Consider the following 14,107-nt stretch of genomic DNA (forward strand, 5'->3'; position numbering starts at 1 on the left):
CCAGCAAATGATACCTGCCATCATTGGGGTGCTGATTTGTGCCTGATATCAGAGAGGAACACTTGCAGTGTCAGTGGTACTGGGTTCTGTTGGGCACTCTATACATTGTGTAGGTTCTGATGCACTTGCAAAAATGCCTCAACTATTTGGATTGTGGTTGAGCTAGCACTCCTGCATTGGCACTGGGTTCCATTGGGCTTGCAATGCCGTCTTGCTTGAAGTGTGATTCTGCAATAGACATCAGTCTAGTTGTGCTGGCATTGTCATAATGGCACTGGGTTCTGCTGGGCACTAGTACATTATACTGGGTCTGTTGGGCTTGGCAAACCTTCAGTTTCCATTGCAAAGATTCTCTGAGGCTTTGATTCTGTTTGGTAGGGCTTCTATTGCCCTTGCTTTTCTTTTTTTCTGGGTTATCCCCTCCTTTGGAAACAATGGAGTATTGGGGGAGCCTTCTTTGGAAGGCTGTAACCATATTAACATCATCTTCTTCATTGGATGAGAGGTGCACTGGCAGTCTTTTAGAAGAGGCTTATTTGCCATTCCACCTCTTTTTATGTGTGCATTTTGAAGTGTCATGCTATTGGGAACATCCACTTATTACACAGAAAAACATAGGGCTTATGACATCAAGCCACGCCATATACACCACTGCATTTTGATATAGTCATTGATTAACCACCAAGCCTGCCCCTTCTGTGTGACTGAGAAACCCAAGCCTGATAAAGATCTCTAACAGTGATGCCAGATTCTAGTATGTGCCACTATGTAAAACTGGCACATGTGTACCATCCTGCTCTGCCTACATGAACCTGGAACTACAGCACACAAATACTTAGGTTCTTAAGAATAGGCACCCTTTTTATTTGCTGTAAAAAAAAACCACCCCTATTAGATGTTTTTCACTAATTTCTGTAAGCCCCCTGTTGAGGTCTCCATAAGTCAATTGTGACTTGTTGGCATTTTACACACACAAATTAAAACACAGCTAATTATGATTTTGCTCCCCAAGGATGCTACCCTACTCTTCCAAAGCCCCAAGTATCCCTCTTGGTTATTAACAACACTCCCCCTCAACTACTGAATCTGAGAGAATTAAAGCTTATAGCAAACAAAATGTCAGCCTGCCATTCAGTGCAGGTGCACTAGTGAACAAATTTGCTGCTGCCAAATATTGAAAGGAAAACAGGTACCCAAACAAGCAGAGACAAAGCCTGGATCCCACTGGCAGAGGTCTCGAGGAATTTGGTGGGAGGAAAGCTGCTGCCTTCCCCTGTTGTAGAAATGCAGGAGACTGTTTCAAGGAGTGATTCAAACCTCTTTTGTGCTTAATTCATGTTTCCAATCTACTTGCTGGTAGTAGCTATGTTTCTCCTCCTTTGTATATGGAGATTTATGCCTTTAATAGACACCTGCAGTGTGTTATCCTGCCCAAGGTTAGTAATGGCTGATTAGGAAAACTTGTACAAAACCTCCTATATACAAGCCTGAGAGAAGCCAGGGTAGTAGATTGACAGCCAGGCAGCAGCCACAGAAAGGAAGCTTTGCACATTAGGTTTTCTTGTAATGCATTATTTTTTTAAGTTCATCCTCATATACTGCAGTAAACATTGTTTTCATTGTATACATAATCCATTTTCCCTAACATGCCTCATTCTGTTCATTGCTTTCAATCCTAAACAACCTCTGCTATTTGGTTAAAGAAAACACACACACATACCCCAAACCCTTTGGTACTCCTCCCCAGCACAGCCCCTGACACACAGCAGTGCTTTGCCAGCTTCCTATCTCTTACATAAAATTAGTAGTCTTTTGTAAAAGTCAGCTAAAAGCACTGAGATTAGATACGCCAAGAGACAAGATTCAGGGGAGGGGGGGGAGGGGAGTGGATTTAAGGATAACAAATGCTGTGTTCCTTGTCTGATGATGTCACCATATACATACCACCTTCACTACACACAAGCCAGTCACTGTAAACACAAGATATTTGCAATCATCACCAACTGACACTGAGGCTTGCATAAAGGAAATGTTTGCCATTTCTCATCCATAGCTATGAATTAAGCAGTCTGATTCCCTCTCCTGACTGGCTAACCAGATTTGTCATGACCCAATTGCATCTCATGTGACATTAATGTGGTTACGGCTATGAATGTCTTTTTCTGCTGGACCTGCTCCTGGCTTTTGATATTAGGGTGATAAAGATACATGTTTAGCTAGTTTTTAGAGGGTCATTGTGTTGGTGTACAGTAAAACAGTTAGATTCAAATTCAGGAGTATCTTAGAGACCAATAATACTTAGCTAGATTGGGACTTTCAGGAAAATTGCCCCTCTTCAGAGAAGAAGATGCTGTAAGGTCACCTCCATGCTCGAGATGGATGGAGTGTAATGGCAGGGCCTCAGTTGATTACTCTCAGCATTCCACAGTTAAAGAAACAACTGCCCATCAGTCTTCAATTCTGACATGTTTTGCCTTCACTGTGTTTTCCTCCAGAAGTAAATCCAAACAAATTGAAGATATGTAAACTAAGCTTGTTATTCCTGTTTGGTCCTTGATTCTTTTAAACATCTTCATTAAGTTGTCTACTAATATGTAAGTCACACTATATCTATCAATCATCAAATCGTAATTTCCATTTTGTTGTATCTGAAGAAATTTATACACATGTGAAATCTTATACCTTGATTTTTTAAGCCAGCATTTGCTGAAGTGTGGAAAGAAATATATTTGGTGACACCCTATTTGTGTAAGGGACTCCTATAGTGGATTGATAGAGTCCAGGATTTCATTACTAGTATTAACACTATAGAAAACAGAGTGTAAATGATCTGGTCAACACTGCAAAACTGCGACACTGGGACTGCATCAGCTGATAATCTGTCTTCTACATTCTATTACATAGAGAGGCCTTGGAAACTGTGAAGATGTACCTGTAGGCAGTTTGGGGATGAATGAGTTCTAATAAGCTGAAACTTATTTAGGAATGGGCACAAAGCAGGAAAACGCAGCTCAGTTTGTGATTTGTAGCATGCACAGTCTCCTGTTCTAGATCGGGCTGTATTCTTGGGGGGCCGCTGGACCTAGGCTTCCTGTTGGATGCACAGGTGAGAGCTGTGGCCAAGGATGTTTTACACCAATGTTTGGACTCCAGGTTACTTTATTGAGTTCAAAAGGGATGATATTCAACAAACTGCAGCAATTAATAAGACTTTTGTTGCAAACAGGTACAAAATGTATATAAAACAATAAAAGATAATGCAGAATATGAGCTCATTACAGAAAAACTCAGAGAAGTACCTGGACAAGATGTATAAATTTCAAATTGACAGACAACAATAAAGCTGACAAATGTGACCTCTGACTCTTTTCTCCTTTGTATTCTGGACCATCTAAAAGCATCTTGAAGCTGTGCGCACAGATGAGACCTGTAGCAATGGAAGTACACATAATAAAAGACAACTTCAAGGGAGACATTAATGCATTTGCTTTTTGTACTTGGGTCATGAACTTTAAAAACTTACTTGGCAGGAAAAACTATGGGATGCTCAGGGTTTACTTTCAAGGTCTGACATATTAGTCTGGTTATATGGACTTACTCCTCTAGAAAAATGGGACCAGATAATATGAAACCCACCAAATGGTTTCTAAATTTGATGGTGAATTTTAATAGAACTTTCATGTTACTGTGAATGTCTACAAGGAAACAAACAGTAAAAGTAAGGAAATGAGATTAAAGGTATCATACACTGTTGCATCAAGTCTGTGGTTTGAAATGCATAACTAATATCCTGCTAGCTAGTGATTTAGAATTATTTAGGTGTCCATATCAACACTATGCTGGATTATAATTGTTTGCTTTTAAATGTTAGGTTAATCACAGGCAGAACAGATGCCATTCTGGACAAGGGACCTGGCATGTACTACCAACACCCTGTTGAGGGAGGGGAGAGGAGCTAACCATGCCTCCCATGTTGGAATATAGCAATGTCTTCTGTATAAAGAAGATGATAGAAGATCCTGTAGGGGTCAGCAGGCTGTAATTAGAAAATACTATAGGGTAAGTACCTTCTTTCTAAAGGGGCTTCTCACTATATGTCTGCGGAATGATCTTCTTAGGATTTTCTTTTAGAATAGTCTAATTCCCATGAGCCCCTGCCAGTGTTTGCATGGAATTGTAGTCCATGAACATCTGGAGGACCACAGGTTGACTACCCCTGGTCCAGAACTCTCTTTCTTAGCTTGTAAGACAGTTAGGCTTATGTCTTATATTTCCTATCAGTTTGTTCGTTCCTGAATAAAACCTTTGGTACTCTTTAATCAGTTCAGTGTCTTCACTGCTGCACAGGATTCTACCTATATCCCAGAGTACTCATGATGTATCACTAAATCCTTGCAGGATGGGAGGGGGTGTTTCTGTAGTCTGTCATGATTCTATCATCCGGATTCAAAGCCATGTCCATGATCCTACCAGTTTTGAAAGTGTGTATTTCATGCTAGGAGCATGTGACAGGATCAGGATTCTGTTGGTATACTACTCATCCCATTGCTCAACTGCCTATCTGCCTGAACTTGTGGATATATTCCTTAGATGTAGTGATGAGGACATCTAGGTTGGTTGTCTTTGAGATTACAACATCTATGCCAAGGCCATCTAGTCAGAAGATGCTTGGGATTTTATGGTTTCAAAGACAACCATGGGCCTGTCTCTGGTAATAATGCACACTATACAAGTCAAACTCTTGATCTGGTGTTCTGTTCTGGGCAGGAAGAAGGTGGTCTGAAGGCGGGGGGATTGAAGACAGTCCTCGGCCTGTTCTGCACACATAGGATAATGCACTTTCAATGTGTTTTGGCAACTGGATTTTCCTGTGCAGAACAAGAAAATCCACTGCTAAAGTGCATTGAAAGTGTATTATCTATTGTGTGGAGAATAGGCCCTCTTGCTGGGGTTTATATGTGCAGGGATACCAAAACTCCTTAAGGGTGAGGGTGGGGTCAATTACAATTATTTGCCCCTGTAGCTTGATCGATCCAACCAGCTTTGAAATGGTATTAAGGGATTTATCCTGTTGATATCATCAGCATTCCTGTCAATGCTCTGATTGATCTTTGGAATGAGGAAAATACCTGGCCTTTAAATATTTTAGCTCGTTTTAAACCTACTTTAAAGGCACTGAAGAAACAATATTACTCAGGCACCAATGTATCCACAGTGTATCCAGGTGGAGATTGTTTTACTCAACATGTTGTGATTGTCACATCCACTCCAACTTGGACTAGAAGGGACAGAACTGGATATTCCCATTATGCCAACATTTCCATTTATGTGAGATACCTTTAAATTTGTTCAGTCTGAGGATATGGATAGGATTCTTGGAAGTCTGAAACTTACCACTGAGTTGGATGTTTCTTGTCCCTTATGGTTGCTTAAATCTTCTGAGGAGGGGTGGCAGACTGGGTCTTGGAGACATTAAATACTTCCCTGAGAGAGAGAGAGAGAGAGAGAGAGAGAGAGAGAGAGAGAGAGAGAGCAGTCACCTCTGTCTAGAAGTGGGCAGTGATACATCCAGTCCTAAATAAACCTACTCTGGAGAGTTAAATAACTACTATGCAGTCTGAAATATATCATTCTGGAGCAGTGTGGTAGAACAAGTGGTGGCTGAGCTTCAGAAATTCCTGAATGACATGTGTTGTTTGAATCCATTCCAATTTGGTCATGGGACTGAAACACTCTTGAAGATGGACTGGTGGAATATAACCCTGTTATTTCTCCTGGTCCTCTTGGTAGTTTTTGATATAATCAACCATGTTATCCTTCTGGAATGGCTTTCTTGGTTGGGATTGAGAGGCATTTGTTTGCATCCTACCTCAAAGGTAGGTTTCAGAATGTGGTGCTACAGTAATGCTGCTTGCTCCTTGGTTTCTAACTTATGGATTCTCACAAGGTTCCATCTTGTGACTTATGCTTTTTAACACCTACAATAATCTATTAGGAGATGTCATACAGAAATTTCAGCTATCCATCAGTGTGGATAATACTCAACTCTAGCTTATGCTTCCAACAGATCTTAGGGAGGCTGTGAAAACCATGAGCACATTCCTGAAGGCAGTTTTAGACTGGATGAAGGCTAACAAGCTGAACCTTGAGAGCAGGAATAAATGGACAATTTTCTCAATATAGTGGGATCCCAAAAGGATCAGTACTGAGACTGGTGTTTTGTTTATAAATGTTTTTGACTCATATAATACTGTGTTCAGTTCTGTTCACCATATTTTTTAAAAAGTATTGTAAAGCTGGAAAAAAAAGAACAAAGCAAAGCAATCTAGGCTTTTCTAGGCTTGAGAAGCTGTGATTTTACAGTCTAAAATAAAACAGTGAAGGGGAAACATGGTAGAGGTTTATAAAATTATGCATGGTATGGAGCAGTTGGAAAATAGAATCTCACCCCCCCTCCGACCCATCTTTTCCCTCTTAATAAAACAATAAGGGGTGTTGGGGTGGGCTCAGTCCATGATGAGGAAGGGCAGCAATTGGTCCCATGGCTCTGGACTGACAAGCGGAGGGGCCAATTGGAAGGCCAGCCAGCCAGGGGCAAGCTGGAGAAATGGCTACCAGTCTGCTCCTGACCACCAAAGGGAGAGGAGGTCAGTAGGGCTGCCAAGGGGGGTGAGAACAGAGGCTGTGCCAGCCCTTTTCACCCCAAAGCTGTCCTAACTGTCATGTCCAACTGTAAATTGCCTCAGAATCCTGACAGAGCTGGCAAGAGGCTGGTGAGTGCTCCCCCTCCCCCCCTTCAGGCCTGCTGCGAAGGAGCCTCTGACAGGTCCTGCCTGAGGGAAGGAGGCCTTTCCAAGAGCAATGCAGGGGAGACTGAGGGCCTTCCTTTTGAGGGGAGGGGACTTTCCCCTTCTGCCAAACAGTTGGCTGACAGGGAGGCCACAGAAAAGCCCCTTTTCACTTAAAATACTGCTCTGGCCGGGGGGTTGACACAGCCAAGCCATGTGTCTTTCTTCTTTGCAACTCTCTGCAGGTTTGAGGCCGCTGCACAGCGTTATTCTGCAGATGAAACTGTTTTTTTTTTGTCTCCTGTTTCATCTGCACAACAACCCTGTGCGGTAGGCATCAACATTCAACCCCATGCCCTTACAGACTGGACAACTTTTCCCCTTCCTCTTCCCACTGCCAAGCTCTAGTGCCCGTTGTATTCTTGGATACAACGGGCTTTGTCCCTAGTAACACCATAACAGTAGAACTTAGGCACCCAAAACAATTGTTGGGAAACTGTTTCAGGACAAACAAAATAAATTCTTTAATTAAATGGTACAATTAAATGGTGGAATTCACTTCCACAGGAGGTAGTGATGCCCACAAGCATAAAGGTAACGGTAAAGGTTTCCCCTGTGCAAGCACCGAATCATGTCTGACCCTTGGGGTGACGCCCTCTAGCGTTTTCTTGGCAGTACAGGGTGGTTTGCCATTCCCTTCCCCAGTAATTACCGTTTACCCCCTAGCAAGCTGGGTACTCATTTTACTGATCTTGGAAGGATGGAATGCTGAGTCAGTCTTGAGCCGCCTACTGAGATTGAACTCTCAGCCTTGTGGTCAGAGCTTCAGAGCCCACAAGCATAGAGAGCTTTAAAAGTGAGTGAGATTAATTCATATCATAGAAGAGACATTAAATAAATGGCTACTATCCATAGCAACTAAAGAGAGTGTCCATATACAGATTCAGCAAACTTCTGAGGCAGTAGCTAGGGCAGGCAATTGATTGGCTGCTGGGTGAAACAGTATGCTGAATTAAATGGACCAGTAGTTTGATCCAGCTGGCTGTACTTATGTTCTTAAGTCTTGGGAACTGAGCATCAGCTTCCAGTATGGGGCATATTGACAGTGACTGTTTGATGAAGGACTCAAACGGAGCAGAAATCTATACTTGCTACCCAGTGGATTGTGAGTGAATCATTTTATATGTTGGAATGTAATTTTCCCCCTTTCACCGCTTATGTTTTATTTTTCAATACAACATTCTGCCATTTATACGTATTCTTTAAGTCATTGTCCATTTATTTTCAGGAGCCTTTTGATGACAGTGTCTTGCAGGGTTTTTTTTTGGGGGGGGGGCGTTGTACTGCTTTCCAGTTTTAGAAAGTCAATGATACTGTTCAAACAGAGCTCACTGACCTTCTACTGAAGCTGTTATTAAATGACAGATTTGCTGGACGGATAACAGACCAAAATACCCTCTGCAGGTGTCTTTGCATGGTACCAAGAGCAGATGTTAATCCCCACAGGCCAACTCTTGGCAACACATAGAGGGAATGGAAAGAGCAGATGCCGCAAAAATGATATGCTTTTGTGTGCTCTGCAACACAAGGAAAAATAATTGAAAATCCCTTTAAAATACAAAGAGGAGAAGCAGGGAGGGAGTAAGCACCTGAGCTATTTGCAGATGACTTGCAGCTGGTTGCAAAACACCAGGATATCATTAGCTAATGCAAATTATTATCTTCCCATTCTGTCCCAGGATATATGCTACATGTGTAGTTTTGTTGCCACCATTGTAAAAGAGGGAAATCACTAGTGTCATATTTGCACTGGCTCATGCCATGCTCAGCTTGACTAGAATCCCATGATATCTTTCAAGCACTTGTTTGTCCTTGCTCCTAAAAATGACCCTTCCCATTTTTCCAAGCAAGGTTTCATGCCTTCGGTTTCCGGTGCCATCTGTTTTTGTTTTATCTCTGTATGAATATTGCTAGAGGTGCTAAGATGTAAATTGTGTTTTCGCTTTGATGATAAGAAGGACTTGCTGTAAGATCACAGAGTGTGTGAATACCAACTGTTCTGTCCTTCTTACCCAAAATACTTTATTTCATGCAAAAACATTTTAAAATATAGTTCTTAAGTGAAAAAGACACATTAGTTGCTTTAGAAACCTATTTTATTTTCCCCTAGTATTTCTACAGTTACTTTGTCTCCAAAGATGCATGCAATATTAAAAAAAGAAATGCAGAAGAACATAAATCTGATAAGATATTAAAAACCAGTGAGACCATTGAACTGTCATGTAATAAAATGTTTTGCATGCATAGGTAATGTGTGATGCACTTTTTATAATAATCTAAAATAGAATTTCAAATATCTAAGATATGTCTGGCTTTTTTGAGTCCAGGGACCTCCAGTAGGTTAACACATGCAGAGCGAAGTGCCCTGCGGGGGGGAGGGGGATAAGGAGACAAGTGGTCCCTCAGTTAGGCAGGGCCCAAGTTGCAAATGACCTTAAAGGTTAGCAGCAAAACCTTGAACCTGATCTGGGCCAGCACAGGCAACCAATGTAGCTGCCTCAGCACAGGCTGGTTATGGGCCCTCCAAGGTGTACCAGCAAGGACCCTAGCAGCTGCATTCTGCATGAGCTGGAATTTCTGGGTCAAGGGTAGGGCTGCATAGAGTGAGTTTCATAAATGCAGCCTAGAGGTGACCATTGCATGGTCTAGAGTCCAGTGTTCCCCAATTCTCGGGCCACGGCCCTTGGTACTGGGCCGCGGGGGGGGGGGAGGTGCGGGCACCGGGATCAATCGGCTGCTTCCACGGCAGAATCGCTCAAGCCTAGGGGAGGGAGGACCGGGGCCTGGGGGGGGGGAGAGGGAGAGGGCACTTGCCAGCGGGTGCAAACACCTGGTTCTCCGATTGAGAATGTGGACCCCTTGCCACTGGATTCCCATCATAGGGAAGTGTTCTACCTGGGGTGCCAAGAGGAAGTGCAGACTTCCCTGTGACCCATCCCAAGCCACCCAGCATAGTAAACCCTAGGGTACCAAGGGGAGGTGTAGACCTCCCTTGGTCCCATCCCAAGCTACCTTGCACAGCAAGTGCCATGCCTCACCTGCTGGGTTGGCCCAGCTCACAGACCTGCTGCCTCATAAGGAGGTCCCATACCTGGGGCATCTTATGCGCAGACCGGATTCCCCCCAAAACAGTCTCCATCCCACCCAGAACCACCAGCTGTGACAAAATGTAATTCAAAGATCGGTAACAGTGGCCATCCCAATCCAACAAATATAAATCCCAGATACCAGGGTGGGGGGTGGGGAAGCTGTTCTGGCATCATTCTGGTGGGTGAGGCTGGGCTCCCCGCACGTGGCACCTTTTAAGGCACTTTGAGCCCATGCCTCCTCACCTCACATCCCTGCCAGGACATGCCAGCACCATGCCCATCCTGTATGACTCTGGCATCCCTCCTGCAGAGCATCCTCTTCATTGCCCGGCTCCTCCGCTTCATCAATGGTGGCTGCAGGTTAGTCTTTGCCACTATTTGGCATTGCAGTTTTTTAAAGAGTTGCTTTGGCAGCAGCTGTCATCTCAGGACAAGAATCTTCATTGTATGAGTGAAGATAATCTGCATGTATGGTAAAATGTTTTAAAACTTTATGTTTATTTAAAAAGTCATCCTGTTAAACATAGTTTGTGGCGGAATTGCTAAAGTGTTTGAGCTGAAGAGTTACATTGAAAGGTTACATTTAGCAATTAGATCTACCTCTTGTGATAATCATTTTCTGGTTGTGCACACTATCCATGCCAGAAGTCTACTGGTGACCACAGGGGACTCTCTGTCAAGCAACTTGTCAGGCAACAGGCCGAATGAAGAGGATAGCCCTCAAAGGAAAGTTTGGATTCAAGATTGGACCACTGATGTGAAACACAAATAATCTGACTGTGAAAGAGAAAGAAAATTACTAATATCTTTATAAAATATGACCTTCAAATAAATAGGAAATGTCACCTTCCAAACTTGGCATTCAACTGATCTCAAGCCCAGTTCCAATCAGAGAACCACAGAGGGAAAACAATGAGGAACTCTATTGATTTTCTGAAGAAAGAAATCCTCAAAAGATTGATCTCTAGAACTACCTACTCCAGTAATCCAAATGGCTACACCATATAAAAGCTGAGACAGCACTTTAGCCATAAAGACATGAATTACTGCAGGGACATACTGACCCACAGCAGAGGGGGTAAAAGTGACAAACTGCCACTGAGGAGCTGGCCACTGAAAGCAGAGCACATTCTTTATGAGCTTTCCATGAGAAAGGAGCTTGAAAAATAACAGCTAGATAATGAAACTGGGACACTTGATCAATTGGCTGATTACTCAACTTCCAGGGGACTTGCTTGGGCCAAGAAGCTCTCAGAAACACCATAACTTTAGATAATTCACATTTTATCACCAAGTCCTCTCTAATACAATAGTTCTGAAATGCCTTTAGCAATCTATGCATACCCACTGCAGATATAGGTAGAAGGAGAACATGGTAAACTAGAGAAGGGGCACGGGAATTCACCACTGTGATGGCCCTTGCAGGGTAATTAATACACAGACTAAATAGAAAAGGAGCCAACAGGCATCCCTGCTTCACTACCCTGAACAAAGGAATGTCCTTGAACAAAGAAATGTTAGTTGCCCTCAAGGCCACAATGAACGTGAGCAGTGGGATTGTAGTATAATTGTTGAATTAAGTACCAAAATCTGTGATTTTGGCCCACAGTTGCTCTCTAGACATAGAATCAGAAGCATGTCCTTTGAATGGGTTATATTCTTCTATCCCAGGTGGAGAAAAAACAAACAATGATCCAAGGCAACGTTAGATCTCTTCTAGTATAACTGTCTGGAGAAAGTTTCTGAGTGATTGTGGGTCACAAGCAAGCCTGATTCCAACAAGATGGAGCTGCTACTGTTGAGCAGGAGGCTTGACTCAGTAGTAAAAGTTGTCACCAAGCTGTCTGGAGTAGCTTTCCCCTTGAAGGAAGAGGCTCGTAGGTTAGGGTGCTTTTGGACCCAGGAATATTGTTGGTTAAGCAGGCGCAAGCTGTATTCTGGAATGGCTTTTAGCAGTTTCAACTGGTTAACCAGCCACAGCATTTCCTGAGCAGAAATTCATAGAATCATAGAGCTGGGGGGTGCCATATAGGCTATCTAGTTCAACCCCCTGGTCAGCCTCAGTTATCTGGCCACTGTGGTGCATGGCCTAGTTGTGTTTGATGATGGTGTTAGCCCTTCAGTTGTGTCTGACTCTTGGCGATCCTATGGCTCAGCCCCCTCCATGTCTTCTGATCTTGCACTGCTTTTATTAACTGTATGATGCTCTGGCCAGTGTCTATTTTGATTGTATCTAACCACTGTGTTCTTTGTCAGCCTGATTTCCTTTTACCACTGACCAGTCCTAATATCATTGCTCTCTCCTACTTCCTTATACACAACCAGTATGGTCATCTTTGGAGATCCTTCTTTGGGTGTCTTCACCTTCAAGAGTAGACAGGTGACAACCCATAAGGAGACTTTTGCAACATGGCACCAAACTGTGGAATTTTCTCCCAAGGATTTGTCTTTTGTTGATATTGTCTGCAAGTGGATTGTTTTTTCCTGTTTGGTATTCCCTTAGTGATCCTACCTTCCTACCCAATGTTTTCATTATTGCTTTTATATTTATGTGTTTTATCTCTGTTCCTGTTTTAATGATGTGGGGAGTTGGTTTGTTTTAGTGCTTTAAAATGTGATTTTACTGTATATATTTCAATTTGTTAGCTGTCTTGGTGGCCCTAGTGAAATAAAAAAGGAAGGATATAAATTTTGTAAAATAAAATTATAAAAAACCAAAAAAGGTATTCCCTTGTCCATTAAACTTTATTGGATGCCCTAGAGTAGTATTTTTTGAAGTTTCCTTTTCCCACTATCTCTATCTTGTACATAATTTTATTAACTTCTGTCATGTCTCTCCCTTAGTTTTGCCTAAACTGAGAAGTCTTAAACCTTTCAACCTTTCCTCATAGGAAAGGTGCTCCAACAATTTAACCGTTCTTCTGTACTTTTTCCAACTCTGCAATGTCCTTTTTGAGATTCAGTGAACAGAAACATACACAATATTCCAAATGGGACTGCACCGTAGACTTATATAAGGACATGATATTATTGGTTGTCATATTTTCAATCCATTTCCTAGTACTCCCCATCTTAGAGTTTGCCTTTTTCAATTCTATGGTACATCATGTTGACATTTTTGCTGTGCTATCTACCGCCACTTCAAGGTCTCATTCCCTCTTGGGATCAGCAAGTTCAGAGCCCATTATTATTATTATTATTATTATTATTATTATTATTATTATTATTATTATTATTATTATTATTATTATTATTATTATTATTATTATTATTATTATTATTATTATTATTATCTTTCGATTTATTGCCCGCCACTCCCTTACGGCTCGTGGCGGGTTACAACATTTTAAAAACCCCAATAAAATCCATTAAAATCCCTCAACAACAATTACAATATAACATTATCGGTTAGCAAGCTAACCTGGCAAGATAGGCTAATCAACCTCCCCCTCCTACTACAAGCAGGTGGAGAGGGGATATTGATGGTACTAATCCCCAATCTCAATCCCAGGTCCCGGGTCCCCGGGGGGGCATAGATGTTAGCCTCGGCCTCAACCGTAAACCTGGCGGAAGAGCTCCGTCTTGCAGGCCCTGCGGAATGATGGAAGATCTTGCAGGGCCCGCAGCTCTCCCGGGAGCTCATTCCACCAGGTAGGGGCCAGGACCGAAAAGGCCCTGGCCCTGGTCGAGGCCAGGCGTGCTTCCCTGGGGCCGGCAACGACCAGCAGATTTTCTCCCGCAGAACGTAAGGCTCTGCGGGGGGCATAGGGCGATAGACGGTCCCTCAGGTATGTGGGTCCCAACTCACGTAAAGCCTTGAAGGTTAAAATCAAAACCTTAAACCGGATCCGGGCAGCAATTGCCAACCAGTGCAGCTGCATCAGCACTGGCTGAATGTGGGCCCTCCAAGGTGTACCAGTGAGGACCCTGGCAGCTGCATTTTGCACTAGCTGGAGTTTCCGGACCAAGGACAAGGGAAGGCCCGCGTAGAGCGAGTTACAGAAATCTATTCTGGAGGTGACCGTTGCATGGATCACTGTGGCTAGGTGTTCGGGGGACAGGTAGGGCGCTAGTAGTCAGGCCTGGCGAAGCTAGAAAAATGCCTGGTCCGCTACTCTTTTGACCTGCGCCTCCAAGGTCAGGGAGGCATCAATGATCACACCCAAATTC

At 43.0% G+C, this 14,107-nt stretch overlaps 1 long non-coding RNA gene across 1 annotated transcript in view; it reads right to left on the reverse strand.

Annotated features, from left to right (window-relative positions):
* Nucleotides 1–3,351: 3,351 nt before the first annotated feature.
* The window catches only part of LOC143840706 (uncharacterized), a 65,128-nt gene continuing 54,372 nt past the window's right edge, over nucleotides 3,352–14,107 (reverse strand). The window contains exons 2-3 of the long non-coding RNA XR_013232334.1: nucleotides 5,395–5,484; nucleotides 3,352–3,427 (exon numbers count right to left, since the gene is read on the reverse strand). This is a non-coding gene — a long non-coding RNA (uncharacterized LOC143840706). The remainder of the gene's footprint in view (nucleotides 3,428–5,394; nucleotides 5,485–14,107) is intronic.

This window comes from Paroedura picta, chromosome 6 (assembly GCF_049243985.1).
Source record: "Paroedura picta isolate Pp20150507F chromosome 6, Ppicta_v3.0, whole genome shotgun sequence".
Taxonomy (NCBI): Eukaryota; Metazoa; Chordata; class Lepidosauria; order Squamata; family Gekkonidae; genus Paroedura; species Paroedura picta.